Source organism: Delphinus delphis, chromosome 5 (genome assembly GCF_949987515.2).
Source record: "Delphinus delphis chromosome 5, mDelDel1.2, whole genome shotgun sequence".
Lineage (NCBI taxonomy): Eukaryota > Metazoa > Chordata > Mammalia > Artiodactyla > Delphinidae > Delphinus > Delphinus delphis.
Genome location: NC_082687.1, coordinates 48,935,272 through 48,956,161, shown reverse-complemented (window position 1 = coordinate 48,956,161; position 20,890 = coordinate 48,935,272). Strand labels below are relative to the sequence as shown.

The window sequence follows — 20,890 nt, the reverse complement described above, 5'->3', positions numbered from 1 at the left end:
CCATTTAAATTTGTATTCTGCACTCTGAGTAGTACAAAAAATCCTGTTGAATGGAAATAAGATTCTAACTTCAAAAATGGCCTTTAAAATACCTTAGTTTCCTAATCTAAGATGATTACTTGTTTTATTGTTGTAACATATCTAAAATTAGGGAGCATCTTGGAACTGATATGTGTTTTTTTTTAACATCTTTATTGAAGTGTAATTGCTTTACTTAATTTGTGTGTGTTAATTTCTGCTTTATAACAAAGTGAATCAGCTATACATATACATATATCCCCATATCTCCTCCCTCTTGTATCTCCCTCCCACCCTTCCTATCCCACCCCTCTAGGTGGTCACAAAGCACCGAGCTGATCTCCCTGTGCTATGTGGCTGCTTCCCACTAGCTATCTGTTTTACTTTTTGCTAGTGTATGATATGTGTTTTTTAATGGTGCTTTCTTTTTTTCTTCTTTCCTCTCCTCTGGAAAGTTATTACTAAATTGTTAAATCATGTCTATAAATAATGGCATATTAAAATGGAGGAATAATGTAAATCAAATGGAATATGAGAGGACCAGTTTTTGTTTCATTTCAATTTCATGTAAGATATGTAATTGAAAGGTAAATTAAGCAGCTATTCCTACAGATTTTTCAAATTAATGAAATTTCACTAACATTTCTAATTTCCCAAGATTTTTGTAAACTACAGAATTCTAGTAGTGTAATCACGTTACTATAGTCTCCACTCACACTGGATTTTATGAAAACGTGTTAAAAACTACATGTTGAAAATATTTATTACTGACTTTATTCAATAGTGGTGTATTGGGAACAAGGTGCTTTGTTTATACCTTAGCATAATTCCTGGTACTCTATAGGCATGCAGTAAATATTTGTGGAATGATTGACTAAAACAATGAATGCTTAATATATTTCAAAATTAGTTAAAGATTTCTCTAAAAATCCCTACTAGGGTATATGATTAAATTCTATGAATATATTGACACTTAGCAGTGACATAAAAGCAGAAAGACATGTAGCAAATCCAGGTCATCAGATTGAATCAGAAATCTGACTCCCATTGTTTAAAGAAAATAACTAGTAGAAACTATTGAAAAATTGTATGTGTAGATATTGAATATGTGCAATTATATGCAATATTGTCACTATATATTGAAAAATATGTGTATTTAGAGATATTGATAATTTAACCAAAATGAATGACCTTTTGAACATGGCACTTACATCCAGTTTCTTCTGAAAATCTTTGTAATATAACTTATTTTCATAAAATTATATGATTTATAAATAACAGCAAAAATGAACCTGAATAATTAATCTATTTAAGTGATTTTTAAAATTATACATGTTACTTTAGGTGCTTAGGTTTATAATGCACTTGTGATATCCCTGACATTTGCTAAAAATTTGGGGAGATATAGATCAATTTTCAAAGAAAAATTAGTTTTAATTTACTTAATACATGTGTGTGTTTGTAAGTAAAGCAGCTGTGTAAGAATGTAACTTTCCTGAATTTTTTCTAAGTCAAATGTATTTCAGTTTTGAACCTGCTCAAGTAGAGTACTTTTCATCTCCATCACTTTGGGGTTGCTTAAGACACGTCTCACAGTTATTTCCTCTCTGGGGTCTTACTCCCTCCCAAACCCTTTCTGAATAGAATACAGGGTCTGTCTTTCTCTCAAGATACTAATTTTTCTAAAGCTTTCCTATACTCTTGGAGAAAAAGAGAGCCTTTAAGACAAGCCTTTCTCTCTGACTTTGAGGGACCATATTCTTTTTTTTCTTTTTTAATTGAAGTATAGCTGATTTACAATGTTGTGTTAGTTTCTGGTGTACAGCAAAGTGATTCAGTGATATATGTACATATATATGCGTATATATATTCCTTTTCATATTCTTCTCCATTACGGTTTATTACAGGATATTGAATATAGTTTCCTGTGCTATACAGTAGGACCTTGTTGTTTATCTATTTTATACCTAGTAGTTTTTATCTGTTAATCCCAAACTCTTAATTTATCCCCTCTCCCCTTCCCCTTTGATAACCATAAGTCTATGTCTGTGAGTCTGTTTCTGTTTTGTAAATAAGTTCATTTGTATCATATTTTAGGTTCCACATATAAGTGATATCATATTCTTATTACTTCCCTCCACGTCTGTCTCCTCTCCCCAGCCTGATAGATTATTTCTTGTCTCTTCTCATGTCCTTTGCTCTTCCCCAAGTACTTCCCCCAAACATTTTGTCTACTTCAGTAATACTTTCAGCTCCTCTAAGAGCTTAAGTTTTAGAAGCCAACATTAAAGAGAACTCTTTGTCCATGCTTTTCATCCTTTTACATCCTCCTCTAAAGCATTTAGCACAGAATATCCTAACTACTTATGACAAAAATCAACATTTTCTGAAAAAAGGAGGAGAATTTACTAGATCAAATGCTATCCCACCACATAGGTACTGATATTTTATTTTATGGGGACATGTCATCTTCAGTGTGTGAGTATTTGGTAAATATCCAGTGATAGTAGTGCCAACACCCCAAATTTTGGGAATTTTCATATAAAATAAGGGCATCCTGAGGCATTTTTTGTTTGTTTGTTTGTCAAATTAAGATAGAAGGTAAGGATCTTTAGAGAAATCTCTCCTGTGATGTTTTGGAGAATGATAAAGTAGGACTATTTAATAGTGAGACTTAATTCATTTAAAAATTTTTTAAATGGGAAGTTTTTAAGTGCTGAAGACCAGAGGAAACTTATGAATATACATAGTAACTATTATCTCTTGCATTTGTAGCTGTAAAATTGAGACAAGAAAGTAATTCACTTCAAGGTCACAGCCTGTTAGTGGCAGAGTTCAGAACTGACTCTGACTCCTGTTTTAACACTCATCTTATATCAGGATTCTGCTAGGTGCCTGGTGCTATTCTAGGCATGTAACATGCATACCTAAAATGAAATAAAATAAACATTTTCTAGCGGTTTTTAATTTTTTTCCCCTTAGGGATTCCAGATTAACCTTGGCTGCTTTTAACTGTATTAAGACTTTGAAACAGGGAAAATGTAAATGTTCTTTACAAGGATTGTGTAGGTTAGCCTTACAAATATTTCCTAGAATCACCTCGGCAGACATCAGTAATGAATAAGATATATGTGAGTAGCTGTGTGTATTCTTTCTGTCTCTCCACCTAAAACATATCCTGTTTGCTAAATATCTTGGACTGTTCACTCCCATTTGTTTGCTTGTTTTTTTTTTTTTTGGACACCATAATTTCCACATATACATGTACTTGTGTATTTACAACATATAATAGCGATAATAAAAGCTATAGTAATAATAGCCAACATTTATTGAGCACTTGCTATGTGCCTGGTACTTTCTAGGCACTTTACACGTATTAAATCACTGAATCCTTTAAAACAAATTCACATCCCCAATTTATAGTTGAGGAGATTGAGGCATAAAGAAGTAACTTGTCCAATGGCAAAAACTAGTAAATGGCCGAGGGATGATCACACCCAGGCAGTCTGTGGGCTTAGTCGCTTCTCTCTGAACATGGGAGTGTCATATAAGAGTTGTGTGTTCTCCTTGTACATCATGAGGTTTTGACAGCAGGTCAGAGGGAGAAAGAACTTCTACAAACTAAGTTTAATGTCTCTGGGATCATTTTGCTAATTTGTGTGTAGTATGGCACCCACTGCCATATTTTTAAGACTTTTCATATTGGAAGAGGTAAAGTGATGTGAGGTATTGTAGAAAACTGATATTATAATCCCTAGTTTTACTTCATCATGTAGTCCCTTACAAATGCCTCTTCACTTATGTGTTAAGGGGGCTTGGCAGAACATGTGAGACATAACAAATATTTTAAAATACCGTATGCTGACACATATATATGGAATATAAGAAAAAAAAATGTCATGAAGAACCTAGGGGTAGGACGGGCATGGAGACGCGGACCTACTAGAGAATGGACTTGAGGATGGGGGAGGGGGAAGGGTAAGCTGTGACAAAGTGAGAGAGTGGCATGGACATATATACACTACCAAACGTAAGGTAGATAGCTAGTGGGAAGCAGCCGCATAGCACAGGGAGATCAGCTTGGTGCTTTGTGACCACCTGGATGGGTGGGATGGGGAGGGTGGGAGGGAGGGAGACGCAGGAGGGAGGAGATATGGGAACATATGTATATGTATAACTGATTCACTTTGTTATAAAGCAGAAAATAACACATCATTGTAAAGCAATTATACTCCAATAAAGATGTAAAAAAAAAAAAATTTCCCCAAATTAGATCACTGTCATATCTAAGTTAGTGATTGTTTTATTGTATTTACCATTGGAGCTTTTCAGAGCTGTTAGCTGTCACCCACATTATAGAATAATGGGACTTGTTTGTTGAATCTCTACCAGGTAAGATTTCCCTGACTGATAACACAGATGCTGGACTCAGCATTTCTCCTTCTCCCCAAAGCTAGGCTACTCCCTGGAGGTCATTTCTTTGTGTGGACTTTCTGTAATTCATTTGCCCAGAGTATACTTTTCAATGGACATAGTTCACTCTTTGTTGATCAGAGTTGTAAAGTATTTGCTGTCTGCCTAGGTTTTGCAAATTATCTGTGGCAAAGGATTAAAGTATAAACGTCAGGTCGTTGGCCTTCAACGTGATGAATGGCCTGATGTTATAATTTTAAAAATCTTTAAATGAATTCATTCTTTAATATATTGAAGGATTTCTACAGGTTGATTTTTGTATGCAAAAGAAATTCACTACAGTCAGAGATGATTCTAAAGTTTAAGGGGTCGGATAGTTCTATATATTAAAATTTTAAAGTACTGTGATTGAATAGAAGTGCTTTTTGCTTGTATCTTTATTTAGCATTCATGGCTGAATGCCTTATATTATAGTTTTTTTTTTTGGCTTGCCTTGGCTTTTTAATTTGTAAAATCCTTGGGAGAAATTACTGTGCATATTGATATTTTTGTGCATATCATAAAGTACCAATATTGTTTCTAATACAATGTATATTCTCAAGAAAGATTTTGAATTAATTATTTGTCCAAATTAAATACAACTATAAATCTATCTCATTATTTGCACAAGAATATTCAAATTGTAGGGTCAAGATATATCGGTATGGTCACCAAGGTAGATATTGTGTCATTAAATCAGAGAGTGTATGTGACTAACCAATAATTGTTCATGAGAATAACCAAGTGATATTGCTTAGAAATATCCATTTGCAACTCAGTGGGACTGCAGATAAGTAAAAGTAGAAATTTATTATCTTTTCTATCAAGGTAAGCCTGGTTTTGATTGTCACATATATGTATAATCTATCAACAATTAATGAATTCTCACCATATATTTAGCTCTATTAAGTACTGTTGGTGACATTTCTACCAGGATGTCTAACAGATATTTCAAACTTAAGGCCAAACAGAACTATCAATTACCTTCCTTAAACCTGTATGTCTTCTCCCACCTTCTTCTCCCCCATCTGTCCCCCAAACCCTCCCCATCTCCACAAATGGCTCCAGCATTCTTCAGTTCTTGAGGTCAAAACCTACGAGTCATTGGGTCTTTTTTTCACCGCACATCCAATTTATCAGTAAGAACTGGTAGCTCTACTCCCCAAATGTATTCAGAATCTGACCACTGGTCACCATTTCCTTTGCTATAATCCTAACCTAAACCACCATCATCTCTTGCTGGGCTACTACCAGGCCTGCTGGTTTCCCTACCTCCACTCTTGCCCAGTGTGGTCTATTACATCTAGACAGTGATCTTTCTAAAGCTTAGATTAGATCTTGTCATGCTGCTGCTTAAGAATTGACCTATGACTTTGAACAACCTCCAGAATAAAGTTCAGGCTCCTTACTGAGGTCTAGAGCATCAGCTTCTGCCTCTTTCTGGACCTCATCTCCTACTCTCTCCTTGTTCACTGCACGATAGCTATCCTGGCCTACTTTTTGTCCCCTCTTAGAGCCTTTTCACTTACGGTGTCTTTTACTTTGAATGCCCCCTGCCCCCAGCCCTAATCTCACCATGCCCGTCTCATTGTCATCATTCAGATCTCAACTGAAATGTCACCTCCTCAGACAGGTCTTCTTTGACATCCTTTGGAAAAACCATAGCCCTTCACTAATCACATTCTTTCTCAGTACCTGATTTTATTATCTTCAACTTATCAGTACATAAAATTAGCTATTTATTTATTTACTTGTTTACTTGCTGTCTTTTCTACTGGAATGTAAGCTCCTTGAGGTCAAGGAATATGTATGTTTTGCTCAATGGTGAATCTCCAGCACCTAGAGTAGAGGCTGGCACATAGTAGGTCATCAACAAATTTGTTGATGAGCTGGCAAACTGGCCTTTATATTCTTTTCTGTAAAACAAAAGACATGGAACCAATTATCTATAAGGACTTTTCTAGTCCTAAGATTTTGCTTTAGTCTCTTAAAACTGTATTGGTCTGAATAATGAGGATAGCAAAATGTCCAGGTTGAACCCATACTCTAAGACCTACATTAAGTCACACCTCTGACCACACTGCCCTACAGAACTTTCTGCGACCTTCCCTATGTGGACAATTTCAGAGTCTCTAAAGGCCAGTCTACAGTTAGCCATATGCTGTTTTGCCTTCTTAGCTAAAGTGCTCTTGCATGTACATCTATAGGTGCAATTTCATTTGAACACGCTCAAGGTAAGAGCCTGTGCTGGTTCCAACCTGCTTTTCCTAAAATTCACTGAGTGCCTATATGTGCCAGGCACTGTTTACACTTGACATGCATTAACTAATTTAATCCTCATAGTGATCCCATGAATTAACATTATCCCAATTTGGAAGAGAAAAAATCAAGGCACAGAGAGTTGGAGTAACTTGCCCAATTCTTCATAGCCAGTAGTGGGGCTGGCATTTAAACTTGGGAAGTCTGTTCCCAAGTCTGCTCTTAATCAACACATGATAATGCCTCATACAGTACCTGGCATAGACACTAGAAATATGTGGGAAATATAGCAGACACTAGATATTCATTCGAATGAACTGAATGAATGAATAACAAAGAGAAAGAAATGTGCAATAACAGTTCTATGCAGTGGCTGTATTATCTCATCCAGAAACCTCCCAAATAATTATTACTGAAAGGATGCGCATTACCATGAATACCTTGTTTTTTCTGGTTGCCACCTTTACATGGCTTGCATTTGTATTTATCATTCCATTCCACACTGCCTCTGCTTAATCCAGCAGTTTTGTATCTGAGCACCCATTTGTCTCCAAACAAATTCCACAGATGTCTTATCTAACCTACTGGGCTTGAAAGGCAATCGTTAGTACAACTAAACTGAAAACAACCTCAAATCTAATCTTCCTAGGATGAGCAAGACTTTGTGGCTTAGAGGACTTTGCTTTCAGAGTTATGAAAGAGTATTCTTTCTACAGGTCCTCTAGAAGTGGAAAAGCAATGATTGAAAAGAATATGAATTAAAATATTTTAAGATAAAGATTTATATGCCTGTTTTTAACATAGTAAAGTAAAATAATATGAAAGAGTAGATTCTAGCTTTAATTTATTGCCAGGTTATCTGAAATTTGAAATATTCATGGATACTTTACTGTCTAATTTCCAATGTGGTGGCCAGTGTCTGTTTTCCTCTTTATCTTGCACTGCCACCTCTACCAACCGCCTATCTTGCTGCTGCAGCCACTGGGATTGTTACAGGAAAGGTAAAAAGCAAGGCCTCTATGACAGAGACCTTATTTTAGGAGAACAAAGAATAAAGCATAAAACACAAAGGGTAGATCCTCATGCCAGCTTCTTCAGCTCAAACTCAAGGAAAAGTATTTCTACTGCCAATGGCAATGGATGTAGCTTTGCATATATAATGAAAGCTTTTAGGGACTATCAGTGGAGAACAACTGCTCTAATTTTTTGAAAGGCATCATCGATTAGATCTATACATAGATTAGATCTATACCCTCCTGACCCCATGCTGCATGAGTTCATAATTCTTGCTCTGTTGCTCACTAACTGTTGACCTTGGGCAAGTTACTTAACCTCAGTTACTTTAACTCAATCTCAGTTTCTTCAGTTGAAAAATAGAGATAATAACAGTGTTGCCCTTACAGCGTTCTTCTGAGGAGGGAAATGAGCTAATCTGAGCACTGCTACAACATTGGCACATTGTAGGCACTTTATAAATGTTTGTTAAATAAACTGCTGCATTTTTCTCCTGAAACACTCATCAGTGCTTCGGTACAGTTGATATACCTCTAATCTAATGTAAAAGCACTTGAGATTTTAGTTAGTATTTGCAGTCTCATCGTGAGTAAACACAAAATTTCTATTATTATTATTTGCAATATTGACAATAAGCCCATGGACTTTCATTATGCTTTCATGGATATCAAAGAGTTTATGGACACTAGACTAGAAACTGTTTATTTGTTTTTTTACTCATTCATTCACTCAACAAACATTTGTGAATGAATACTCATAAATACTACATGCCAGGAATGTATGTGATTTCTTGTGTGTCTCTTAAATTTGCTAGAGATGGATATTTAATAACATTCCTTAGTTTTTTTCCACAATACAATCATTTTGCACATTTTTTACTAATTAAATTTAATTAATGGGTTTAACAACTCTCGTCTAGTACTGGACCGAGATTTTGTGGAGAATACAATAAATAGGGCAAATCTTTACTCTTATAAAATAATTACAATTTAGTAAAACCATAAATTCAAGAGGTATGACTAAGAACTAATAAAAGTAATAGAAATTATCAGAAGAGAGTGAGAAGACTGTAAGACTGGGGGAGAGAAAGTTCTGAGGTGTGCTCTGAAGAGGAGGATTTATATAAATAGAAAGCAGAGGAAAGTCATCATGGTGGGAGACTGCCTAATAAACAGAGACCTGGTCTGGAAATGAGCTTGGTATGCTGGGTAAGATGAAGATGACCTTGCAGCACCTTGCACAATCTTCTCACCCATTATGGTGTTATATATTTTATAGGGTTGCCAAAAATACTACACTGAATATCACTGTCTTAATAGGGGAACTTATATGTGCAAGAGAAATACAAGATTATGCTACAGAGCTCCTTCTTTTATTTGTTCACTCATTTACTCATCCATTTAACAAATATTATTGAACACATGTTATATGCCAATCATGTGCTATCCACTAGGGATACTGCAGTGATGGAGAAAGATAAAGCCTCTGCTTTCACGGATGTTATAAACTAGTGGAATCAGATTCCTCAACATTTTAACTACCAGGGTAAGGAGCCTGGAATTTATTTAAAATGCAATGTAATGTAAAAAGACTTTAAGGAGAGAAAAGTTTTAGGATTAATCAGAGCATATAAGGACTCCAGGTATGAACATTAATTAAGAGTTTATTATAATAACTCTGGCATGTTTGGTGAAAGCCTGAACCAGAGTTGTGTCAGTGTTTGGGGGATAAGGATAAATGTGAGATTTTAAAGAATGGATCAGAACTATTTAGGGACAGATTGGATATTTGAGGTTAAGGAGAAGGAGGCATTAAAATTACTATAAAGTTATAAAAATGAGTGACATGGAGAATTAGGGAATAATAAGTCAAGTGGGTAAATTTGGAAGAAAATTAAATGAGGGTTGTGGTGGGAAGATGACAAATTGATTTTGAACATACACACTGAGCTTATGTCAAGTGGATTTTAAGGGGAGGAATAGATCTTCAAGTGTTTTTACAGTGACTGTAGTAAGAAATGCATTTTACATAATGAACTAATGACATATATAGCAAACATTTCACAAAATGATATTTATCCTACTCTATGTAATTCACCCTGATCATTTCTGTTCATTTTATTTTACTAAAAAATATTGGTCATGGCACGAAATTTATTTTGTGACCCTGTTTGAAAAACTGTTCTAAAGATAGTTGAAAATAAGAATCTTATTTTAGTTGATGGGTTGTAGAGCCTTTTGGCAATAAGGAGGAAGCTAATATAGATTTTGGATTGTGCCGTCAGGCATTAGAAAATAATTTCAAGTTCACAGGGTATAGAAATCCTTCTTAGATGATCATGGCTACAGATGGAGAGACTCCAACATATGCACAAGTTGGTTAGATGTACCCCAGTGTGTCGATAGCAAAGAATATTAGAAATACCATGCAATCTAATCTTTTTTTTGCTATAAAAATATTTTTTAATTTAAAAAAAGGATATCTGTATTAATGTCTGACTACACCAGATTTTTCCTACTGAGTAAAGGAATATTACTCATACCTTCTTCTCCTCATCCTTGCAGACACATTCCATATTTGATATTTCCCAGAAATGTGCTCACAATTTTAAGGTATAGTCAAAATGAACCAAAGAACAACCTCTGAATGGACTGATTTAGGTTATTGTAGCTATCAGTTTAATATGGCTAATGAAGAAGCAATAGCACCAGTGTAGTAAGTAGCCTTGAGCAAGTTCTCTACAGGTGGTCTTGCATAACAAGGTGGTTGAATAATTGGAAAGAGTTTCATATTTGAACTTTTCTAGCACCCCTTTTGTTTACTCACCTAAACTGCACACAAAAGATTATAAATGGGAATTAGTATTGGCTTGGGACTTGGATTTGGGTGGGGAGTACAAAGAAGTGTCAGCCATACGGCAACAGGTTAAGAATTGAGCAACACTCTGGACAGTGAATGTGGCTGCTGGACCAATGGGATATATCATCAGGCTATGTAAATACATCTCCATATGCCTAATGGCAAGAATGTGTTAGCTTTTCTAGTTGGCCAGGATTGAAGTAAGTCAGCATTTGCTAACATGTTTGCCTCCATTTTATCCCTGTAACCAAACTAATTCCCGGATTGCATTCCAATGAGAAACACAAAATGTGGGAGGACATACGGTATCAATATCAAGTTGTTCATGGCCTCTTACCACAGGAGTGCAATTGACTCTTGCTCAGTCAAGTTAAACTGACAGTCAGTGAAAGTTTTGAATGGCTTCCATATCCAAAGTATGCACTGGATCAGGTGTTAGATATAGTGAACATAATAATACATGGGGTGTCCCTTCAAAGACCTTATTATATATTATACTGGGCATGTAGGATATAAATTGCAGCGTTTCAATTGTAAGGAAACACTGATCTAACAACCTTAATGATCCAAAAAAGAAAAAGGGAAAAATAAGTTTCTGAACAACCAAATAGATATTCCAAAGTTCAAGCACCAAAGTTCAGGCCTTACAGGCTATTTACAAGGGTCAATTAACCTCTGTCCTAGTGGGATAGGACCTACATGGTGAGAGTTGAAGAACCATGGAACCTCTGCCTCAGGTTCTGCTCTTCACTTGGTTGCCTATCTGAGATTCCACTCAGGAATTAACCAACAGAACAGCAGTACTTCTAAAATGCCTTTGTTTCAAAGAAGTTTAGGGGTGGTTTTGTGGAGGAAATAGAGTGCTGAGGAAATTGGGAGCATGGGGTTGAGATAAAGGAGAGACTTCTAGATTTTGTGGAGTTATAGTTTACTAAGATTGTTGATCTTTAACACCCACCTGAATTTGCCTACAAAATCAGAAATGATAGTTTTGGCACGGGTGTCCATTAGAGAGAAGGCGCACAGAGTAGAGGTGGGGTGCCAGTGGGGGGCTTGGTGAACCTAAGAGAACAGTAATGCTAGGGTGCATCTAAGACATGCATTTGAGATGTGCAGAGGGCTGTGGAATGGGAGAGAGGGTTTATCATGAGCCCTAGTGAGGGGTTGCAGAGGGAGATGAGTGCCACAAATACACTTTCTTACTTTTCAATTTAGCCCCATGTAATACGTCTCTCTGTTTAGTGCATGCCCTCTTTTTTTAATGACTACTTCAACTTCTCAATTTCCCTCAAATATTCAATTCCAAGCCATTCATTCTTAGCAATCCCTTCCTTACAGAATAAATAAAAGCCACAATCAGTAAAACCCTTGTCATTGGCTTCCAAATGCTCATCAGTGAAAATTTTCTTTCACCCTCAACCTTCTCCAATTGCCCCCCTTAACATCCAGATTTCTTGGAAGAGTTATCTATACTGTAGTTATTTATTCCTCTCCTCCCATCTACCTTTCCAGCCACTCCAGTGTGGTTTTGGGGCTCATCATTCCATCAAACAGCTCTATTAAGGACATTGGTAATGCTCTTGCAATAGATATTATTTCAATTCTTGTTTACTATCCCTGTCAGTAACATTTGTAACTCTTTAGTAAACATTCTCTTCCCTTACATTCCCTGGTATAGCAATGCCTTGACTTGTTTCCTCTTCTCTGGCCACCTGTTATTTGATCTTTGATCTTTCCACTCCATAATGGGCCTCTCCTTGTCTCATGTTACTCTCTTCCTAGCCTATCTCAATCTTGTACTGCTTTGTGACTCACAAATAATATTCCAAGCTTAGGCCTTGCCTCTGCCCTCTAAACTCTATAACTATTGCTTGACAGCTCTTTTTTTTTTCAGTGTTCTTTTAATTTTTAATATATTTTTATTTATTGAGGTATAGTTGATTTACAATATTATACAAGTTTCAGGTGTACAACATAGTGATTCACAATTTTAAAAAGTTGTACTCCATTTATAGTTACTATAAAATATTGACTATATTCCCTGTGCTGTACAATATGTCCTTATAGCTTATTTATTTTATTACATAGTAGTTTGTACCTCTTAATTCCCTATCCCTATCTTGTCCCTCCTCTCTTCCCTCCTGCCACTGGTAACCATTAGTTTGTTCTCTATATTTGTCAGTTTCTTTTTTTGTTATATTCACTAGTTTGTTTTATTTTTTAGATTACACATATAAGTGATAGCATACAGTATTTGTCTTTCTCTGTCTGACTTATTTCACTAAGCATAATACCCTCCAGGTCTATCCATGTTGCTGCAAATGGCAAAATTTTTTTTATGGCTGAGTAATATTACATTGTATATGTATACCATATCTTCTTTATTAATTCATCTGTTGATGGACTCTTAGGTTGCTTCCATATCTTGGCAATTGTAAATAATGCTGCTCTGAACATTGAGGTGCATGTACCTTTTCACATTAGTGGTTTTCTTTAATTTTTTTTTTTTTATTGGATAGACACACAGGAGTGGAATTGCTGGATCATCGTAGTTCTATTTTTAGTTTTTTGAAAAACTTCCATAATGTTTTTCAGTAGCTGCACCCAACAATGTGTAGCCAACAATGTACAAGTATTCCCTTTTCTCCACATTCTTGCCAACATTTGTTTTTTGTGGTCTTTTTGATGACATCTGTTCTGACAGGTGTGATGTAATATCTCACTGTGGTTTTGATTTGCATTTCCCTGATGATTGGTGATGTTGAGCATCTTTTCATGTGCCTATTGCCCATCTGTATGTATTCTTTGGAAAAATGTCTATTCAGATATTTTGCCCATTTTTAATTGGGTTTTTTTTTTGATATTGAGTTGTATGAGCTATTTATATACTTTGGATATTAATCCCTCATTGGTCATATCACTTGCAAGTATTTTCTCCCGCTCAGTAGGTTGTCTTTTTGTTTTACTGATAATTTCCTTTGCTGTGCAAAAGCTTTTAAGCTTAATTAGGCCCCACTTCTTTATTTTTGATTCTGTTTTCTTTGCCTTAGGAGACAGATTCAAAAAATATTGCTAAAATTTATGTCAAAGGGTGTTCTGCCTATGTTTTCCTCTAAGAGTTTTATAGTATCTGGTCTTACATTTAGGTTTTAATCAATTTTGAGTTTATTTTTGTATATGATGTTAGATGATGTTCTTATTTCATTCTTTTACATGCAGCTGTTCAGTTTTCCCAATACCACTTATTGAAGAGACTGTCTTTTCTCCACTGTATATTCTTGCCTCCTTTGTCATAGATTAATTGACCATGAGTGCATGGGTTTATTCCTGCGCTCTCTACTCTGTTTCATTGATCTGTGTGTCTGTTTTTGTGCCAGTACCATGCTGTTTTGATTACTGTAGCTTTGTAGTATAGTCTGAAGTCTAGGAGTGTGATTCTTCCAGCTCTGTTCATCTTTCTCAAGATTGTTTTGGCTATTCGGGGTCTTTTGTGGTTCCATACGAATTTTAAAATTATTTGTTCCAGTTTTGTGAAAAATGCCATTGGTATTTTGGTAAGGATTGCATTGTCTGTAGATTGCATTGAGTAGTATGATCATTTTAACAATATTAAGTCTTCCAATCTGTGAACATGGTATATCTTTCCATCTGTTTGTGTCATCTTCAATTTCTTTCATCAGTGTCTTACAGTTTTCCAAGCACAGGTCTTTCACCTCCTTAGGTAACTTTATTCCTAAGTATTTTATTCTTTTTGATGCAATTTTAAATGTGATTGTTTCCTTAATTTCTCTTTCTGGTAGTTCATTGTTAGTTTATAGAAATGCAACAGATATCTGTATATTAATCTTGTATTCTGCAACTTTACCAAATTGATTGTTGAGCTCTAGTAGTTTTTTTGGTAGCATTTTAAGGATTTTCTATGTATAGTATCCTGTTGTCTGCAAACCATGACAGCTTTACTTCTTACTTTCCAATTTGGATTCCTTATATTTCTTTTTCTTGTCTTTGACATCTCTTCTTAGATGTCTCAAACATGCCTGAAATCAAACATGTCCAAATCATACTAATGATACTCCTACATAGTTCTGGTCTTTGTCCAGTGCTCCTTAGACCTGTGAGTCATGCCACAACCATTGAATTGTACAAGGCAGAAAGCTAGAAATCATCATGACACCTCTACTTTTCTTACCAACCATTTTCAATCCATCCAGTCCTGCTGATTTTTTCTCCTTGGAGTTTTGTGCTGGAGAGAACCACCCCCCACCCCTCGCCCACCTCTCTTTTCTGCCTATCCCTGGCTTTATCCTATACTATGAAGGGACGTTATTTATGTACATGTGGAAATTCCACTTATTATATCCCAACTTATTATATACCACCTTCAAAAGCTGCCTCTTGGCCATTTCTCAGACCTAGGAGTAAATACATCAGTAATATGGTCTGCCCGTGGAAAGATATACTCATGTAAGGGAACTCTCTGGCCCTAGAAGAGGTTCAGAGCTGTTTGGACTGGGAGTTCCAGGGTTAGGGTGCCTGAATCATGGTCTAGAATAGGAGGAAGACATACCCTCGGTTTTGTGAGCAGAGCATAGCTGGAAGCAGAACATAGCTGGGGCAGAACATAGCTGGAAGAAGCTGGAGGAGGCCTTCTAAAGCATGGATTTTATAGAAGGCGGTCTCTTTTTTGGGTCCAAGACAAGTACTGCTCCTAAATATCTCTTCAATCTGTCCGTTTCTCTCCATTTCTATACCACTGCTATAGGCCAAGATCTCACCATCTGTTGCTGGGACTATTGCATTAATCCCCTGACTAGTCTTCATAGATATACTCTTGCCTTCTCTAGTCTCTTCCCTACACTGCAACCAGGGTAATTTTCTGAAGCATAAATCAGATTATATCATTGGGCTAATAAAATCACTCAACTTCTCAATGCTTTTAGGATGAAAACCAAATATACTACTGTAGCTAAGATGACATACAAACCATCTACTCTCATATCTCATCTCACGTTGTGCTTCCCCTCAACTCTAGCCTTTCTCAGTTTCTTTCATGCTCTTTCTTTTCTCAAGCATATTTTGTCCCCTGTGCCTGGAAGGCTATTTTCTTTCATCTTTCTTTATGCCCATTTAAAAAACTCTCAGTTTAAAACTCACATCCCTGGGAAAGCTCTCTCAGACTTCCAGGCACATGGTATTATTAAATAAATATGGCTTGAATCAAGAACACTGTTTTATCACTAAATATTTGGGTGGTCTACTGACTTTGTCAGTCATCTTAGATGAATTATTTCCCCATAGAAGTTTTGTAGCTTTCTACCAGAACAATACATTTCTTTGGGGTTTATAATATTAAAATGACCAATCTCATCCTTAGCTTTGCCTGCAAATCCAAATAATTGAAAATTCTGCTTTATTTTTCTGATTGCCAGCCTGCCTTTCTTTTCTTTCTTACTCCTACAGGAAATTTCATTGTCTTTTAAATTCAGGTCTAACTCTTTGCTTTCTGCATTTTGGTATTTTATCAAACATTTAGAAATTACACATATTCTTACCCTCCTTACTTCCCTCAGCCCTCTACCTACTCATTCCATTTCTTCAGGCAAAGTTCCTTCATGACAAAATTGAACCCAGAGAATGCAAATTTGAAGCTTTGCAATCTGTTGAGTTGCATAGTTACCTGAAGAGGTTAGAGCCCACACCTCTTATTTATGGACAGGATTGCCCTTAAATTTAGAGCTTCTCCTCTGATACTTCTTTAGTACCTCAGGAGTACTTTGTGTTCTACATGCACAGCATGTTGCAGTGTAATTATCTTTCTTTGGTTCTATCTTCCCTATTAAACTGTGGGCTTCAAGACCTAGGGAGGTCTTCAAGAACTTCAAAGTCAGGGACTGTATCTTATTAATCTTTTGTATCCTCATAGCCTAGGAAATGCGTGGCATTTAGTGAGCATTCAATACATTTTGAGCATTTAGTGAGCATTTGATACATTTCTTTCACATGAATGAAAGACTAGGTGGTACTGCTTAAAATAATAAGTAATAAAATAAGTCTGAAACATTATTTTCAGAATTGTGCCCTGTCAGCAAGAACACTGGTGTTCCTAAATAAATAATGGGTTTGTTGATGCTAGGACAATGTTTGCTTTTAGATACCATGCTTCTCGATGTGCAATTTTTGCCAATTTTCCATGTAATAACAAAGGGAAATTTGAACTCATCAATAACAGCATTTGCCTTCAAGACATTAAATGCTGAGAGGCCAATTTATATAATTTTAATGAATGAATGAATATCTAATATAAATATAAAAATTAAAATAGTAATTGTATATATTTAATCTAATAATTAAGCTACACGTATTAAATATACTGCATATCTCACAACTGTGAATCAAAAGTATTTTGGAAAGAAATTGCCATTGTCAACATCATACGTTACTGAAATTACTTCTTTATGCTATTTGAATGCATATTTTTATAGCAACATATTATTATCAAATAGCTATTTTTGCAAACAGAAACTTCAAACCTATAAATACTATTCTAATAAAAGAATTTTGTTCTTTTCAATGTCTATATCACGAAAAACTAATTTTGAACAATTCATTGCTTATATGTGCAATAATTATATTTAAAATCATTTTCAAAATATTTACATTGTATAGTTTATTATAATTAGGCTAGAGATGAATTTCTCTTTAAAAGAGATTAGGCCAATTATTTATTTGATATATTTCTTAAAAGTTACAAGTTTTTTTGGATCAAATAATTCATTTCTTGATGTTAACCAATATACGGATGCTTAAAAAGGTAACGAGAATTTCAAGACTTAAATTTCATGGCTCAGTTGGGTGGCCAGCCAGAGAAGTTTCAGCTAAAGTCCAGCACTGTAAGATTACAAAACATTTGATTAATTTTAAGCTTTAGAAGACATGAAGGAAAAACAATTTTTATCCTTTAATGAAAACTTCCTGAACTTGATCCACTGACATTTTAACATAAGAATATTTTAGCTACACAACCTTTATTGTTTTACAAGAGGTTAAAAATAGTTCCATTTTGTACCTTTAAACTAATCTCCTTTTTAGGTAGTAAGTCTCTTGAATTATATTTGAAAAAATATATAGAATATGAAGAGACTAAGCACTATTAAGCTCTCAGCAATGTATTAATTTCTGTTTGATGTCCATCTGTAGCTACTATTATGAGATAGGAGTCACTAGTATTAATTTCAATTTCTATGTTTATAGACTATTTGTTGTTAACTTATACAAAGAATGGATAAACATGGATTTCAAGCATTAGCTATATTTTTCTTGGATTGGAAAAATGCTAGAAAGATATGAGAAAGTGTCATTTTATTTCCATAATTTAGACAAGTTAAATGATCTTTTCATTTCTTAAAAATGTTAACCTGAATTGGATAGAGAGTAATGCCTGATGAGCCACTGGGCAGCTTAGCAATGGACCAATTCTCAGATTTGTATCCCAATTTCCTAATTTGTTATATTCATTCTAACAGTCAGACCCTTTTCTCATGCTATGACTGTTTCATTGGGAATATGAAATCACAGAATGTTCAAGGTAGAAGGGTCCTTAAAGATGATTTAATTCAACTTGACCCATATAGCATAAAGATATAACTAGATCTGCGTGTTCAAGTTTGGAGCTAGAAATTGACACTGAGCTGAATTAAACTGCATAGTAAAGAGTTGAGAAGTTTGAAGTAAATGGTTAGGAAATCTGAGAGAAGGTACATGTAATTTCTAGAGGCCCAGAGTAACATGAAGAAAGGTGGAAAAGGGACCCTCCTGCCATGGGAGCTTTGGAGAGAGGACTTAAGGGATGGGACAAGCCAACAATGGTGATCTAGTGTGGTTTTCATAATGTGAACTTTCTTTTCTTTGTTTCCTATGAAATTTTCAGCAAAGAATTTTCTCACTAATGCAACTGTTTATGGAGGGACATGAGGGGACAATTGATATTTGGATTACATTACAATTTTTTGTTTGCATTAGATGCCTATATAAGTTCATACAATTTGGACAATTTATTTTCTTATTTATTAATGGGAAATATATCTTCACAAGTGAACAAGAAATTAAATTGCTTACCATGTTTCAATTAGTTAGTTTGATGCTTAATGGTCTTTTACTTTTCTACCCTTCGTATTTTTTAGAAAGCAGTCCAGAGCCTTCATGATAGGTAGGATCTACCCTACCTATCCACACATATGTCCATAGTATCATAGGAAAAATGCTAAGAAGAGATTTTTTTGTTCTTGAATTTCTCTCCAAAAAGATCCAAATTTCCCTTATTTTGGAATGACTTTGGGTTAAGTGTTTCTAGAAAGTCTCTATTAAAATACTGAGGCTATTATCCGACATTGTTGTCACATTTTAATGCATATGTTTCACTTTTTTTCTAAGAGAAGACAACCCAGAAGTAATAATCTATCACAGAAAGAGATGGCATAAGGGCTGGACCAAGAAGATGGACAGTTGGAAGGAAAGCTGGTTTGGATGACTTGGTGAGAAACTTCAGGAATTCAGAGTGTGGTAGGAGGCTGTAGGTTTAAGGTTATGATTAGCAGGGCAAAGAAGTAGGGGACTGGTCTCAAGAAAGATTTCATTTGCTTCAAAACTGTGCCTTTTCTATCCTGTCAAAATGAATGCACAAATAAAGGACGAAAGGGATAAAGGCTCAGGTTTAATTCCCAGTTATATTTCAACTGAGGTATTTTTTTTCTCTTCTAAATGATCAGTACGTTATTAACCTTTGCATATGAAGTAATCATCTTAACCACTCTCTCTTTAAACTTTTTCCATAAAAAGAAACTAGAATCTGTAAGATGTATTTTTAACTCTTGGTTTAAATATTTGCATTTACTCCCATGCCAGACTCCTTTGATGATTAACTAAATATGACTTTAAAAGCTTGAAGAAGAGAATATTTAGAAATAACCAACAATTATGTAGTTTCATTTTTCTTTCAGTTTATAATGTGCATGCAGAATTAATCGAAGAAAACTGTAGGTATCCTTACTTTGGGAACCCCCAAAATGCAAATATTCAAGGGATACTTATTAATTAAGATAAATTTTGAACAGATAGTGTTAAGAATTAAATATTTTAATTTCTCAACCATCTGCTAGACTTTAAAAAGGATACACATATGGAAAATGCATTACTGATACTCTTAGTAAGGTTCTTTCAGGTGTTTCAGTTTTTTTTTTTTTTTTTTTGCGGTACGCGGGCCTCTCACTGCTGTGGCCTCTCCCGTTGCGGAGCACAGGCTCCGGACGCGCAGGCCCAGCGGCCATGGCTCGCGGGCCCAGCCGCTCCACGGCACGTGGGATCCTCCCGGACCGGGGCACGAACCCGCGTCCCCTGCATCGGCAGGCGGACTCCCAACCACTGCGCCACCAGGGAAGCCCTCAGTTTTATATTTGAAAATTATGCAATCTTCATTAAATATAGGAATATCAATTTTAGGTTTCTAGAATCATAATGAATTTGATTTCCTTTGGTTTTCTATATTACTATTATAGTACTGTATAATATTACAGTGCAAAATAGGTGGAAAAACTAATATTATTCTCTTCATTTTTTAAATAAAAAAATATGCACAAAGTATATGTGTGAATGCTAAAGGCCTGATTTTGTGAATTAGTCATACAATTAAGTCCAATGATAAGGATTGTGTGTTTGATCAAGCTTTCCCAGAAGACTCATTTTAAGGAAAAGGCCAGGGTTGAATACTGACTTCAAATAAAAGTGCCTACTTTTTCTTGGAGGCTAAAAGAAAAGTTGACTTCATTTACCCAAAAAGGAATTATTTTTTTATTCAGAAAATCAGCACAGTTTCCTTCATTCTTTTACAGTATACAATATCAGGCTTCAAAGAAATGGTTTTCTCCAATGGAAATAATTCCATAGGCAGATATTCGTTTACTTCTGTTCATCTATGCCTGGAAAGACAAGTCTGGCTCCCTTATTCGGACTCCCTCGAGCCATTAAAAAAACTCTTATCAGCTCTAGCTAGCTAGCTATCATCTGTATGTATATTACCTATCTCGGTCACCTATCTAAAAATCTATCACCTGTTTTTCTATTATCTCCTCTTCTGTGCTTGATTATTTAATTAGTACCCTGAAAATGAAATAAAATAAAATAAGATCATAGAAAGTGTGTTTCTTTCACCATATAACTGAATAGGAAAAATAATTCTTCTCGAGTATTTACTAGTCTCTGAGTCTATATGTGCCATAGGGCAAAATGACTGACA

The 20,890-nt window shown here is 35.3% G+C and overlaps 1 long non-coding RNA gene across 1 annotated transcript in view; it reads left to right on the top strand.

Annotated features, from left to right (window-relative positions):
- The window catches only part of LOC132425916 (uncharacterized), a 124,143-nt gene extending 104,841 nt beyond the window's left edge, over positions 1-19,302 (top strand). The window contains exon 3 of the long non-coding RNA XR_009519541.1: positions 19,033-19,302. This is a non-coding gene — a long non-coding RNA (uncharacterized lncRNA). The remainder of the gene's footprint in view (positions 1-19,032) is intronic.
- Positions 19,303-20,890: the final 1,588 nt, after the last annotated feature.